Consider the following 14,431-nt stretch of genomic DNA (forward strand, 5'->3'; position numbering starts at 1 on the left):
GGTCTTCTTGACTACTCCGTTCACCCGCAATGTCTTTGGTGCCGCCGTCCCCGAATAGGCGTGGAGGGAGATTTCAGCTATCACGTCCTCCACGTTTTGCTCCTCAACTTCTTCTCCTCGATGTCCAGCAACATCTGCGCTTTCAGCTGCCATGGGTGGAAGATCGTGGCCTTCTCCTTTGAGTGGTAGCTTGGCAGGGAGCTGCAACGTCATCGCTGGTGATGAAGCTGTCGTGGTCGACTGTCGATTGACCGAGGAGAATGGTAGAAGATCGCTGGAGGCCATATGCGATTTCTTCTTAGTTGCCGACTCACTATGGTTGCAAAGGGAGCTAGTGAAAGGCGGCCCAAGTGTCGAAATTCGCGATTTCGGATCATCTCCTTCACCACTGATGAGGATTCCTGATGAGGGATATCCAGCGACCAGGTGTGGGGTAGCCAGCACTTCGCGGTTTGTCGACGAGGTCTCCGGTGCATGGGAAGATGTGGAGGTTCCGAGGGCTGCTACAATGGTTGAGGATCTCATTGTAGCCGGTGGCAGTTCGTTGCGGCTGACCATGGGTCGAGGTGTAGAATCTCGATCTTGCCGGATAGCCGAACTCTCCCCTATTTTTGTGATGAGCGGGAAGGCCGTGGAGGATGTTGGGTATGTTGTGGAGGGTTCCCCATGCTGTCTTGTGATTGCCTTTCTTGTTGAAAAAGGTTTCGTCCATGCCCGTATTTCCTGCATCATCTCCATCATTATTTGCTTGTTGATGGCAATCTGTTTGGAAAGAGACCCCAACGCGGCTTGAACGCTAGGTTCTTCCATATTCCTATTAGATCGAGTGATCGTCATTGGAAGCACTTGTCCGAGGAATGGTGGCTCTGATACCAGCTTGTTACGATCCTTCCTCGGCTATAGGCTCTGATACCAGATTGATACGAACCCTCTTTTGGTGCTATGACTCTGATTCAAGATTAATACGATCTTGCACGGAACTTTGAGATCAGATCCCGAAATATCCCGCCGTTGGATCGCTGTGAAATTTTGATATGTTGTAGGCCCGGAAAAGAGCTTTCCAACGGATCTAGTTTCAGGCGAATCGGAGATGGGGATCTCGAAATATCGTTCGTTTAGTGGACGAACGTCAGGATACTCTGTTTTGGATTCCGTGGATGAAGGCACGAAATCCTAGGTAATGGTGGATTGTGGAGGGCCGGTGTTGATGGGGTGGCACCGGTGTAAAAGTGATGGTGGAAGGGTTATGGATGATGGAAAGGTTAGGGATAGCGATGGATAAATTGGAAGAAGGGGGAGAAGAGGGCCACTCCTAAGGGACTAGGGTGATTGGCCTGTCGAGGGAGATTAGAAGCGGCGTCGCCGGGGAGATTGAGGGAACGGGAGCGAAGAAGATGAAGGAGGCAAGGCAAACTCAATTCTCAATAATCAATAATAATTTTGGTTGCCCTACACATACTTTTATAGGCTAACCAACAACTCAATCTTATCCTAAAACACAATCTTATCCTAAAACACAATCTTATCCTAAAACTCAATCTTATCCTAAAACTCAATCTTATCCTAAAACTCAATCTTATCCTAAGGTAAATCCAAACTTGAGACGATGTCGGTGAAGTCCGAATCGTATCAATCCACCACGCTTCCGCAACCTTGTCCTCAAGGTTTGAAATTTGGGAAGCGATCCATGATGTCTGCCTCTAGCTCCCATGTAGACTCGTCAGTAGGTTTGCCCAACCACTCAATCAGCACTTCAGTCTCTAATCTGGATCCTTGGCGTCTTCTCCTACGACTTAGGACTCGAACCGGCTCATTGGAGCCATCTTCCTCCATTGGTTCGGGTAAGGTCGAACCCACTACATGGTTAGGCCCGATCTGGGCCTTCAATGCCGAGACATGGAAGACGGGATGTATCCTGGTTCCTTCAGGTAGGTCCAATCGGTAAGCTACTGGACCGATTCGTTGTAGCACTCGGTACGGACCATAGTACTTGTATCCCAACTTTTGGTTCAAAATGGGTCTCAATGTGGATTGTCGATACGGTTGAGCTCGAACGAACACCAATTGATCCACCTCAAATTCTCGCTCACGTCGGCCTTTGTCATGCGTTTGCTTCATGCGGTTTTGTGCTGTGGCTAGGTGAGTCTTGAGCCGTCTCAATGTTTCATCTCGATCAGCAAGCTCCAAGTCAAGCTCAGTCCTATCCGTCGCCGCGAGTCTATCGTAGGCACGCAAGACAGGGGGAGTGCGCCCATAAACCGCCTCAAATGGGGTCATGCCAATGCTTGAGTGATGAGCGGTATTGTATGACCACTCAACCCAGGGAAGAAATTTGACCCAATCCTTTGGTCGATCCGCCACAAAGCATCGCAAGTATTGCTCTAGTCCACGATTCACCACCTCGGTTTGGCCATCCGTCTCGGGGTGATATGCTGAACTAAGATTGATTTGAGTCCCTTGCAATCTGAAGAACTCGGACCAAAACTCACTTATGAAGATGCGATCCCGGTCTGACACGATAGTCCTAGGCATCCCATGCAAGCGTGCCACTTCCCGAACAAAAATTTCAGCAACCCTTTTTGCTGAAAACGGGTGAGACAATGTTATGAAATGTGCATACTTGCTCAATCTATCCACCACAACAAACACCACCGATTGTCCTCGAACTTCCGGCAGCCCCTCGATGAAGTCCATGGAGATATCCTCCCAAATACGCTCTGGTATCGGTAGTGGTTGCAATAGCCCGCTAGGCTTGAGTGCCTCTGATTTGGTTCGTTGGCAGATTTGACATTCACGCACATACTTCTTCACGTCCGTCTTCATCCCAGTCCAAGTACAGTTTTGGGCCCGCCGCTTGTAAGTACGTAATACCCCTTCATGACCTGCTATAGGAGTATCATGGAAGTGTGCCATCAATAGCCTCCGTAGCTCTTCGTTTCGGGGTACCTTGATTCGCCCGTGCTCTAGTACTAACCCATTGCGCTCCTCGTGCTCGGGGTTGCTTGAGGGGTTCGCTCTCAACTCCTCCATGAGTCGGACCAGATCACTATCCTCTGCACTGGCTCTTCGTAGATCTGAAAAGAAAGGAAAAGTGGGTGCCGAGAAAGAAGCGAGCTCCCTTTCTTTTGGAAGTTCAAGCAGCGGTTTACTTCCATCCAACAACACTCTCTGATCATCTCTCCAAAAAGTCAATGTGAGGCTTGTAAAATCAAAGGTCACGGGCCCCAAGCTCCGAAGCCATTGGGTCCCTAAAACAATATCGGCACCTTGCAAGGCCAACGGATAAAGATCCAATGTGAAAGTTTGGCCTTGCACCTTCAATTCTGCACCTCCACAAATAGAATCTGCTCGCAAAGTGGTGCCATCTCCAATAGTCACATCGAACCCCTCCGTGGGTTCCGACTCGAGCCCAATCTTCCTAGGGAGCCTCTTGTCAATGAAGTTGTGGGTGGACCCAGTGTCAATCAAGATTCTTACTGTGGTCTTCTTGACTACTCCGTTCACCCGCAATGTCTTTGGTGCCGCCGTCCCCGAATAGGCGTGGAGGGAGATTTCAGCTATCACGTCCTCCACGTTTTGCTCCTCAACTTCTTCTCCTCGATGTCCAGCAACATCTGCGCTTTCAGCTGCCATGGGTGGAAGATCGTGGCCTTCTCCTTTGAGTGGTAGCTTGGCAGGGAGCTGCAACGTCATCGCTGGTGATGAAGCTGTCGTGGTCGACTGTCGATTGACCGAGGAGAATGGTAGAAGATCGCTGGAGGCCATATGCGATTTCTTCTTAGTTGCCGACTCACTATGGTTGCAAAGGGAGCTAGTGAAAGGCGGCCCAAGTGTCGAAATTCGCGATTTCGGATCATCTCCTTCACCACTGATGAGGATTCCTGATGAGGGATATCCAGCGACCAGGTGTGGGGTAGCCAGCACTTCGCGGTTTGTCGACGAGGTCTCCGGTGCATGGGAAGATGTGGAGGTTCCGAGGGCTGCTACAATGGTTGAGGATCTCATTGTAGCCGGTGGCAGTTCGTTGCGGCTGACCATGGGTCGAGGTGTAGAATCTCGATCTTGCCGGATAGCCGAACTCTCCCCTATTTTTGTGATGAGCGGGAAGGCCGTGGAGGATGTTGGGTATGTTGTGGAGGGTTCCCCATGCTGTCTTGTGATTGCCTTTCTTGTTGAAAAAGGTTTCGTCCATGCCCGTATTTCCTGCATCATCTCCATCATTATTTGCTTGTTGATGGCAATCTGTTTGGAAAGAGACCCCAACGCGGCTTGAACGCTAGGTTCTTCCATATTCCTATTAGATCGAGTGATCGTCATTGGAAGCACTTGTCCGAGGAATGGTGGCTCTGATACCAGCTTGTTACGATCCTTCCTCGGCTATAGGCTCTGATACCAGATTGATACGAACCCTCTTTTGGTGCTATGACTCTGATTCAAGATTAATACGATCTTGCACGGAACTTTGAGATCAGATCCCGAAATATCCCGCCGTTGGATCGCTGTGAAATTTTGATATGTTGTAGGCCCGGAAAAGAGCTTTCCAACGGATCTAGTTTCAGGCGAATCGGAGATGGGGATCTCGAAATATCGTTCGTTTAGTGGACGAACGTCAGGATACTCTGTTTTGGATTCCGTGGATGAAGGCACGAAATCCTAGGTAATGGTGGATTGTGGAGGGCCGGTGTTGATGGGGTGGCACCGGTGTAAAAGTGATGGTGGAAGGGTTATGGATGATGGAAAGGTTAGGGATAGCGATGGATAAATTGGAAGAAGGGGGAGAAGAGGGCCACTCCTAAGGGACTAGGGTGATTGGCCTGTCGAGGGAGATTAGAAGCGGCGTCGCCGGGGAGATTGAGGGAACGGGAGCGAAGAAGATGAAGGAGGCAAGGCAAACTCAATTCTCAATAATCAATAATAATTTTGGTTGCCCTACACATACTTTTATAGGCTAACCAACAACTCAATCTTATCCTAAAACACAATCTTATCCTAAAACACAATCTTATCCTAAAACTCAATCTTATCCTAAAACTCAATCTTATCCTAAAACTCAATCTTATCCTAAGGTAAATCCAAACTTGAGACGATGTCGGTGAAGTCCGAATCGTATCAATCCACCACGCTTCCGCAACCTTGTCCTCAAGGTTTGAAATTTGGGAAGCGATCCATGATGTCTGCCTCTAGCTCCCATGTAGACTCGTCAGTAGGTTTGCCCAACCACTCAATCAGCACTTCAGTCTCTAATCTGGATCCTTGGCGTCTTCTCCTACGACTTAGGACTCGAACCGGCTCATTGGAGCCATCTTCCTCCATTGGTTCGGGTAAGGTCGAACCCACTACATGGTTAGGCCCGATCTGGGCCTTCAATGCCGAGACATGGAAGACGGGATGTATCCTGGTTCCTTCAGGTAGGTCCAATCGGTAAGCTACTGGACCGATTCGTTGTAGCACTCGGTACGGACCATAGTACTTGTATCCCAACTTTTGGTTCAAAATGGGTCTCAATGTGGATTGTCGATACGGTTGAGCTCGAACGAACACCAATTGATCCACCTCAAATTCTCGCTCACGTCGGCCTTTGTCATGCGTTTGCTTCATGCGGTTTTGTGCTGTGGCTAGGTGAGTCTTGAGCCGTCTCAATGTTTCATCTCGATCAGCAAGCTCCAAGTCAAGCTCAGTCCTATCCGTCGCCGCGAGTCTATCGTAGGCACGCAAGACAGGGGGAGTGCGCCCATAAACCGCCTCAAATGGGGTCATGCCAATGCTTGAGTGATGAGCGGTATTGTATGACCACTCAACCCAGGGAAGAAATTTGACCCAATCCTTTGGTCGATCCGCCACAAAGCATCGCAAGTATTGCTCTAGTCCACGATTCACCACCTCGGTTTGGCCATCCGTCTCGGGGTGATATGCTGAACTAAGATTGATTTGAGTCCCTTGCAATCTGAAGAACTCGGACCAAAACTCACTTATGAAGATGCGATCCCGGTCTGACACGATAGTCCTAGGCATCCCATGCAAGCGTGCCACTTCCCGAACAAAAATTTCAGCAACCCTTTTTGCTGAAAACGGGTGAGACAATGTTATGAAATGTGCATACTTGCTCAATCTATCCACCACAACAAACACCACCGATTGTCCTCGAACTTCCGGCAGCCCCTCGATGAAGTCCATGGAGATATCCTCCCAAATACGCTCTGGTATCGGTAGTGGTTGCAATAGCCCGCTAGGCTTGAGTGCCTCTGATTTGGTTCGTTGGCAGATTTGACATTCACGCACATACTTCTTCACGTCCGTCTTCATCCCAGTCCAAGTACAGTTTTGGGCCCGCCGCTTGTAAGTACGTAATACCCCTTCATGACCTGCTATAGGAGTATCATGGAAGTGTGCCATCAATAGCCTCCGTAGCTCTTCGTTTCGGGGTACCTTGATTCGCCCGTGCTCTAGTACTAACCCATTGCGCTCCTCGTGCTCGGGGTTGCTTGAGGGGTTCGCTCTCAACTCCTCCATGAGTCGGACCAGATCACTATCCTCTGCACTGGCTCTTCGTAGATCTGAAAAGAAAGGAAAAGTGGGTGCCGAGAAAGAAGCGAGCTCCCTTTCTTTTGGAAGTTCAAGCAGCGGTTTACTTCCATCCAACAACACTCTCTGATCATCTCTCCAAAAAGTCAATGTGAGGCTTGTAAAATCAAAGGTCACGGGCCCCAAGCTCCGAAGCCATTGGGTCCCTAAAACAATATCGGCACCTTGCAAGGCCAACGGATAAAGATCCAATGTGAAAGTTTGGCCTTGCACCTTCAATTCTGCACCTCCACAAATAGAATCTGCTCGCAAAGTGGTGCCATCTCCAATAGTCACATCGAACCCCTCCGTGGGTTCCGACTCGAGCCCAATCTTCCTAGGGAGCCTCTTGTCAATGAAGTTGTGGGTGGACCCAGTGTCAATCAAGATTCTTACTGTGGTCTTCTTGACTACTCCGTTCACCCGCAATGTCTTTGGTGCCGCCGTCCCCGAATAGGCGTGGAGGGAGATTTCAGCTATCACGTCCTCCACGTTTTGCTCCTCAACTTCTTCTCCTCGATGTCCAGCAACATCTGCGCTTTCAGCTGCCATGGGTGGAAGATCGTGGCCTTCTCCTTTGAGTGGTAGCTTGGCAGGGAGCTGCAACGTCATCGCTGGTGATGAAGCTGTCGTGGTCGACTGTCGATTGACCGAGGAGAATGGTAGAAGATCGCTGGAGGCCATATGCGATTTCTTCTTAGTTGCCGACTCACTATGGTTGCAAAGGGAGCTAGTGAAAGGCGGCCCAAGTGTCGAAATTCGCGATTTCGGATCATCTCCTTCACCACTGATGAGGATTCCTGATGAGGGATATCCAGCGACCAGGTGTGGGGTAGCCAGCACTTCGCGGTTTGTCGACGAGGTCTCCGGTGCATGGGAAGATGTGGAGGTTCCGAGGGCTGCTACAATGGTTGAGGATCTCATTGTAGCCGGTGGCAGTTCGTTGCGGCTGACCATGGGTCGAGGTGTAGAATCTCGATCTTGCCGGATAGCCGAACTCTCCCCTATTTTTGTGATGAGCGGGAAGGCCGTGGAGGATGTTGGGTATGTTGTGGAGGGTTCCCCATGCTGTCTTGTGATTGCCTTTCTTGTTGAAAAAGGTTTCGTCCATGCCCGTATTTCCTGCATCATCTCCATCATTATTTGCTTGTTGATGGCAATCTGTTTGGAAAGAGACCCCAACGCGGCTTGAACGCTAGGTTCTTCCATATTCCTATTAGATCGAGTGATCGTCATTGGAAGCACTTGTCCGAGGAATGGTGGCTCTGATACCAGCTTGTTACGATCCTTCCTCGGCTATAGGCTCTGATACCAGATTGATACGAACCCTCTTTTGGTGCTATGACTCTGATTCAAGATTAATACGATCTTGCACGGAACTTTGAGATCAGATCCCGAAATATCCCGCCGTTGGATCGCTGTGAAATTTTGATATGTTGTAGGCCCGGAAAAGAGCTTTCCAACGGATCTAGTTTCAGGCGAATCGGAGATGGGGATCTCGAAATATCGTTCGTTTAGTGGACGAACGTCAGGATACTCTGTTTTGGATTCCGTGGATGAAGGCACGAAATCCTAGGTAATGGTGGATTGTGGAGGGCCGGTGTTGATGGGGTGGCACCGGTGTAAAAGTGATGGTGGAAGGGTTATGGATGATGGAAAGGTTAGGGATAGCGATGGATAAATTGGAAGAAGGGGGAGAAGAGGGCCACTCCTAAGGGACTAGGGTGATTGGCCTGTCGAGGGAGATTAGAAGCGGCGTCGCCGGGGAGATTGAGGGAACGGGAGCGAAGAAGATGAAGGAGGCAAGGCAAACTCAATTCTCAATAATCAATAATAATTTTGGTTGCCCTACACATACTTTTATAGGCTAACCAACAACTCAATCTTATCCTAAAACACAATCTTATCCTAAAACACAATCTTATCCTAAAACTCAATCTTATCCTAAAACTCAATCTTATCCTAAAACTCAATCTTATCCTAAGGTAAATCCAAACTTGAGACGATGTCGGTGAAGTCCGAATCGTATCAACAAATCAAACAATGTGCAAGAAAGAAATTCACATATATATATATTTTTTGAATTTGCAAATAATGTACTGAGTCAAACTGGACTCTAAACAAGACGGCTTTCACACTAACTCATTGTAGCCCTTTTCATTGATCTTTTATGAGCATATTTTTAATGACTAAGCATGTGGTCAAACTGTGCAAATCAAGATTAATAGTGAGCTATTTAAAAAAATAATTCATGATATCATGCTCACTCAGGAATACACATACATTATGAGTGCATTAAGTTTAGTTTCATTATAATAAAAGTCGAGGGAGTGACAAAATCAAAATTGATACAATATACAACAAGATGACAAAATTGACTATAATAACTCATAATCAAGAAAAAAAATCATATTTTTATGTCAAGAGTATATTATTGAATCTAGGAGTGCATCAATTTTTTTTTATGACAAAAACTCTCGGCAAATCTGAAACTTAAAAGCAAAGAAAATTTCAGAGTAAAAAAAAACCTAAAAAAAACGAAACGAAAGAAACTCACAAACTAAAAAGAACACAAATCCCAATAAAATCAGTCCAAAGCACAAATCCCTAAAGATGTACGAAGATACTCAAATCTCTGTAAATCCAAAGGTTTTGTAAACAAATCACCCAACTGTTTCTCCGTCTCAACATGTTCTAGTGCTATTGTTTTGTCTTCAACTAACTCACGTATAAAATGATGTCGGATATCAATATGTTTTGTACGCGAGTGTTGAACAGGATTTTTCGATATATTAATAGCACTCATGTTGTCACAATAAAGCACCATAGTATCTTGTTCAATGCCGTAATCTTTGACCATCTGTTTCATCCATAGTAACTGAGAACAACAACTCCCTGCTGCAATATACTCGGCCTCCGCAGTAGATAAAGATATCGAGTTTTATTTCTTACTGTGCCAAGCAACCAGATTGTTTCCAACATAAAAACATCCACCTGAAGTACTTTTTCTATCATCATATGAACCTGCCCAATCAGAATCCGTGTATCCCGATATGATAGCACCCGAGTAATAAGTAAACCAGATACTTAAAATCAACTGTGCCACTCACATATTTTATGATACGTTTCATAGCAAACAAATGTGACTCCTTAGGTTCAGACTGAAACCTAGCACACACACCGACACTAAATGAAATGTCAGGTCTACTAGTAGTTAAGTACAAAAGGCTACCAATCATGCTCCTATACAGTGTCTGATCAACACTTTTTCCTAAAGTGTCTTTTCCTAGTTTGGTAGTTGTACTCATAGGAGTTCTAGCATGTTTTGTATTGTTACATTTTAGATTATGTGAAGTTCTAACAATATAGCAATTATCAGATGTTCTAGATCCAAAACATATAACATTACCATTATGATCTAGAATAGTACAATCATTTTTGGAGAATTTTACCTCATAACCTTCATCACAAAATTGACTGATGCTTAGTAGATTTGTTTTCAAGCCCTTAACATAAAGAACATTTTCAAGAATAGAAACACCTGGAGTACTTATCTTTCCTTTACCTATTACCTTGGATGAGTTACCATCTCCAAATGTCACAACTCCCCTTTCATGTTCTTCGAGATTAGAAAATAAGGATTTGTCGCCTGACTTTTGTCTTAAACAGCCACTGTCTAAATACCACAAGTTAGAATTTAAAGCTTTCAAGGCAGTATGTACAACATAATATTTCAAATCACTTTTCTTGACCCATATGGCCTTTGTTTTCATCCCATAAATGAAAGCACTTCTAGGTTTTTGCAAAAATTTGCAATGGGGTCGAATATACCCTAGAATGCCGCAATAAAAGCATGTTGGAACAAACCCTTTTCTACTATCTTTTGTCGAGGAGTATGAGTAAAGTTTACCTTTGGTGCTATTGAAGAGTTACCAGTTTGTTGATTGAACTTCAGTTTAGAGATATTTATCCATGATTGTTTTGAAAAAGCGGTTGATGACCTCAGGTTTTCTTCCTTTTGTATACCTGCAGAAACAAAGATAGTTTTATTATTATTTGAATTACCAGTGTATCTAATACCATACCTGTCTTTTCCAGAAATCTGAGCTTTTAATATCTCGTCAGGTTGCGTTCGAACGCATTTGTGAACGCTGCTCTCGGTCTATGTGAATGCAATACCCACGTTCGAGCGCGTTTATGAATGCTGCTCTCGGTCTATGTGAATGCAGTACCTGCGTTCGAACGCGTTTATGAACGCAGTGTGAACTCAATAGCTTTTCTCCACTAGTCTTGCAATTCTTCAAAGCAGAGATATTCTAGACTTGTGTAAAGCTCATATACATGAAAAAATACACTTAGAATATTTTGTACACAATTGCCAACAAATAAAATCCTAATAGAGACCCTAACAGCGGTAGTGCGTTTTGATCGAGCGGTTCTGCGGGTGGAAGTCCCCGCAACCAAACCCCTCCTCTATTAGAAGAATCTCTTCTTCCTCATCTCGCCCTGCAGCCATGGCTCTGGTTGTCAACATAGGTAGTGCGTGCCCAAGGAACGGTGGCTCTGATACCAGCTTGATACGATCTCCCCTTTTAAGCCAAGGCTCGATCTATTCCGAATTTTAGATTTGAACAGGATTTGACACGGAACTTTGGAAATAGATCCCAAAAGATTCTGTCATTGGATCAATGTGAGATTTTTATATGTTGTAGCCTTGGAAAAGAGCTTTCGAACAAATCAAGTTTTAGGCAAATCGGAAGTAGGGATTTCAAGATATCGCAGGATTAGTGGACGAACATCAGGGGTCTGTCTTAAGATCCGTGGATTAAGGCACGAGATCCTATATGATGGTGGATGGTGGTGGACTGGCATTAATGGGGTGGCACCGGTGAATAATGGTGGTGGAAGGGTTATGGGTGATGGAAGGGTTAGGGCAAGTGATGGATAGATTGGAAGAAGGGGGAGGAGTGTGCCGCCCCTAAGGGGCTAGGGTGATTGGTCGGTCGAGGGAGGTTAGAAGCGGCATCATTGGAGAACAAGAGAACGGGAGAGAAGAAGACGAAGGAGACAAGGCAAAAACTCAATTCATCAATAATGATTCCATGGTTGCCATCCACACCTCGAGAGGCTAACCAAACAATTCAAAAATAGCAATTATTAACCCTAAACGGTACATTTACGCCAACCGCGTACGAACGCGCCCGATCGTGTTCGAACGCACATATTTCGCACTTCTCTGGATTTGCGAACGCGATGCAGGTGTTCGTAGGCGCGTTCAAACACACTCCACCCGCATTCGCACGCGACATACAAAAAACATATTTTTTTAGAATTAAATACTAAAACAAGAGACAAAGACATTCCTAAAGTGTATCCATGCTCAATACGACATTGGTGAAGTCCGAATCGTATCAGATGCATGATGCATGCCAACCACTAGATAATCGTATATGTCAAAGGTAGATATAATCCACATATCTCTCACTATCACAATCATCTGTCTCAACTTTGAATATCATCCATCATGCTGGACTACGATATCCGGCCCCAAACTCAATATACATCATGTCATAAGTTCAGAGCATACCCTGTCATACGCTAAGAGTATCTCTGGAGATAAATCATACACTGCCATACGCTAAGGGTATCTCAAAAGAAAATAATAATACCCTACCATATGCTAAGGGTATATCACTAATAGTTATACTCTACCATACGCTAAAAGTACAATCATCAGCCATCACCATACTCTGCCATACTCGAAGAGTATGTCTAGGACCAGTTCAGACCAGATACCGTTCCAACCATCATATCATATCACATACTCATGTATTTTTATAATTTCCTATACATGATAGATTATACGTATATATCTAGTACTACAATAGATCATGCAACTTAGGAATTTAGGTGGTAAAGAAGCGAAGAGAAAAATAATGTAATACAGACTCCAACCATGTATCTAACACATGCATACTCCTGCTAGTCTATAACATGCACACTCATGCTAGAGATCATCTCGGTATAAAATCATAATAGTATAATCATCTCCAATCATCTCTATATATCACCAATATACTCATATCCCAGATCAGCCTAATTAAATGCATGATAAAATATGCTTGACTGAAATCATTTCTAAATAGTCATATAATCATGCTGAAGGCCAAAACATGCATGTATATAATATATAATATATCATAATTTGAGAAAGGCGTTTAGGGGATAAGACTACTCACTTCTGATTAGAAAACTCAACACACGTATCTCTCACGTCAATCAATCAACCATCACACATCACTAGCAAAAGTCCATGGGGTCTCAAATAAGGGGTTCGAGATCCGAAAATATTTAAGTAATATGATGTTAGCCGTTTATCCCATTTAGAATTCATTTGTGTAAAATATAATAAATTATTAGATTTTAATAAATAACTCAATATACATTATATATATATAATTATGATAACCTTATTCTAATTATATATTAGGCATATAATAATTAATCTCTTTAAGCATAAAAGAATCAGATATACAATAATATAATTAAAGTATATGTACATAAAATAACTAACTATAATTCAATTATTTGGCAATTACTACTTTTACTTAACTAGTTACTGATTATATATATATAATAATCATTATCCATGAATATAAAAATAATTATCCGAGCTCAGCATTTTATTGCGTAGAAAATAATATATAATAATAAGGTGCTAGAAATATATTATATATTCAAATATATTAAATATATTCATGTATAAGTATACATAAACATTAATAGAAACTTATATAATTTAATTATTTTTAATAAAACTAACTATATAAAATATAAGAATATTATCAATATGATTACATGTATTAATCTAATAAACAATGGCTAAACTATATATAATTATATGCAAGTATTTATAATTATAATTAATAAATTATTATACTAAAATTACTTAGCTAATATTTATACTAGTGAGTGTAAACTATCAAAATAATCTACCATCTAAATAAACTAATTTACCTAAATTTTAGAAACTAAATTATATAATTAATGTAAACAAGTTAGTGAAAGCTCAGGTTTGGCTCAACTCAAACCAAATCGAGAACCTGAGCTTCAGCCAAGTTGAGCCCGAGCTTCTCGTTTATTTTGACACCCCTAGATCTATCTAGTATTTGTGAGTGCAAATATACATATTAGGTTGAGCAACTCGAGGGAAATGAAGGATCGAGGAAATGGTGTCTATTGTAACTATTAATTTAACCTTGTGTATATACGTGTTCACTACATTTGAAGTATAGGATGTGTTCGCGGAACTCTTAGAGTAATTTGATATACGCCAAACCCTATAGAGTGAACAATCAGTTCCTCCTATTAGTAGTGGAAATATGAGGGAAATCCTCACCAACAAATTCTCGCATGATCACCTCATGATATGTCAAAACCCGCCTATACTTGGTTGTTGTATGAGTGCCTTTACTCCATAAAATTTTCTTAATAAGCCAGTCTTGACTATCAAGAAGATGAGAATACCGGCAGGTGGACATCTGGTGTCTCAATAAGGGCCTTAATTGTGGAGGTAGCCCTAGACTACAAACATGTATGTTAGGGCAACATCTTTTGTGAATTTTTTTTTCATAAATGATTAATAATTACTCACACTAATAAATTATCCCTCTCAAGTAAGCCTAAGATCACAATACTTTCTTTAACTCAAGGTGAAAGTGTACATATGCTCTTGATGATATGCTAGATACTTTTCAAAACTTATCTCTGATACCACTCTGTAGAAGGGGGAAGAGCTGAGGAAGAAGAAGAGAAGAGAATAGAAGAGTAGAAGGAGAAGGGAAGAGCAGACCCGGGCTTGTGGAGAGGG

This window comes from Typha angustifolia, chromosome 8, assembly GCF_048772165.1.
Source record: "Typha angustifolia cultivar Huaian chromosome 8, ASM4877216v1, whole genome shotgun sequence".
Taxonomy (NCBI): Eukaryota; Viridiplantae; Streptophyta; class Magnoliopsida; order Poales; family Typhaceae; genus Typha; species Typha angustifolia.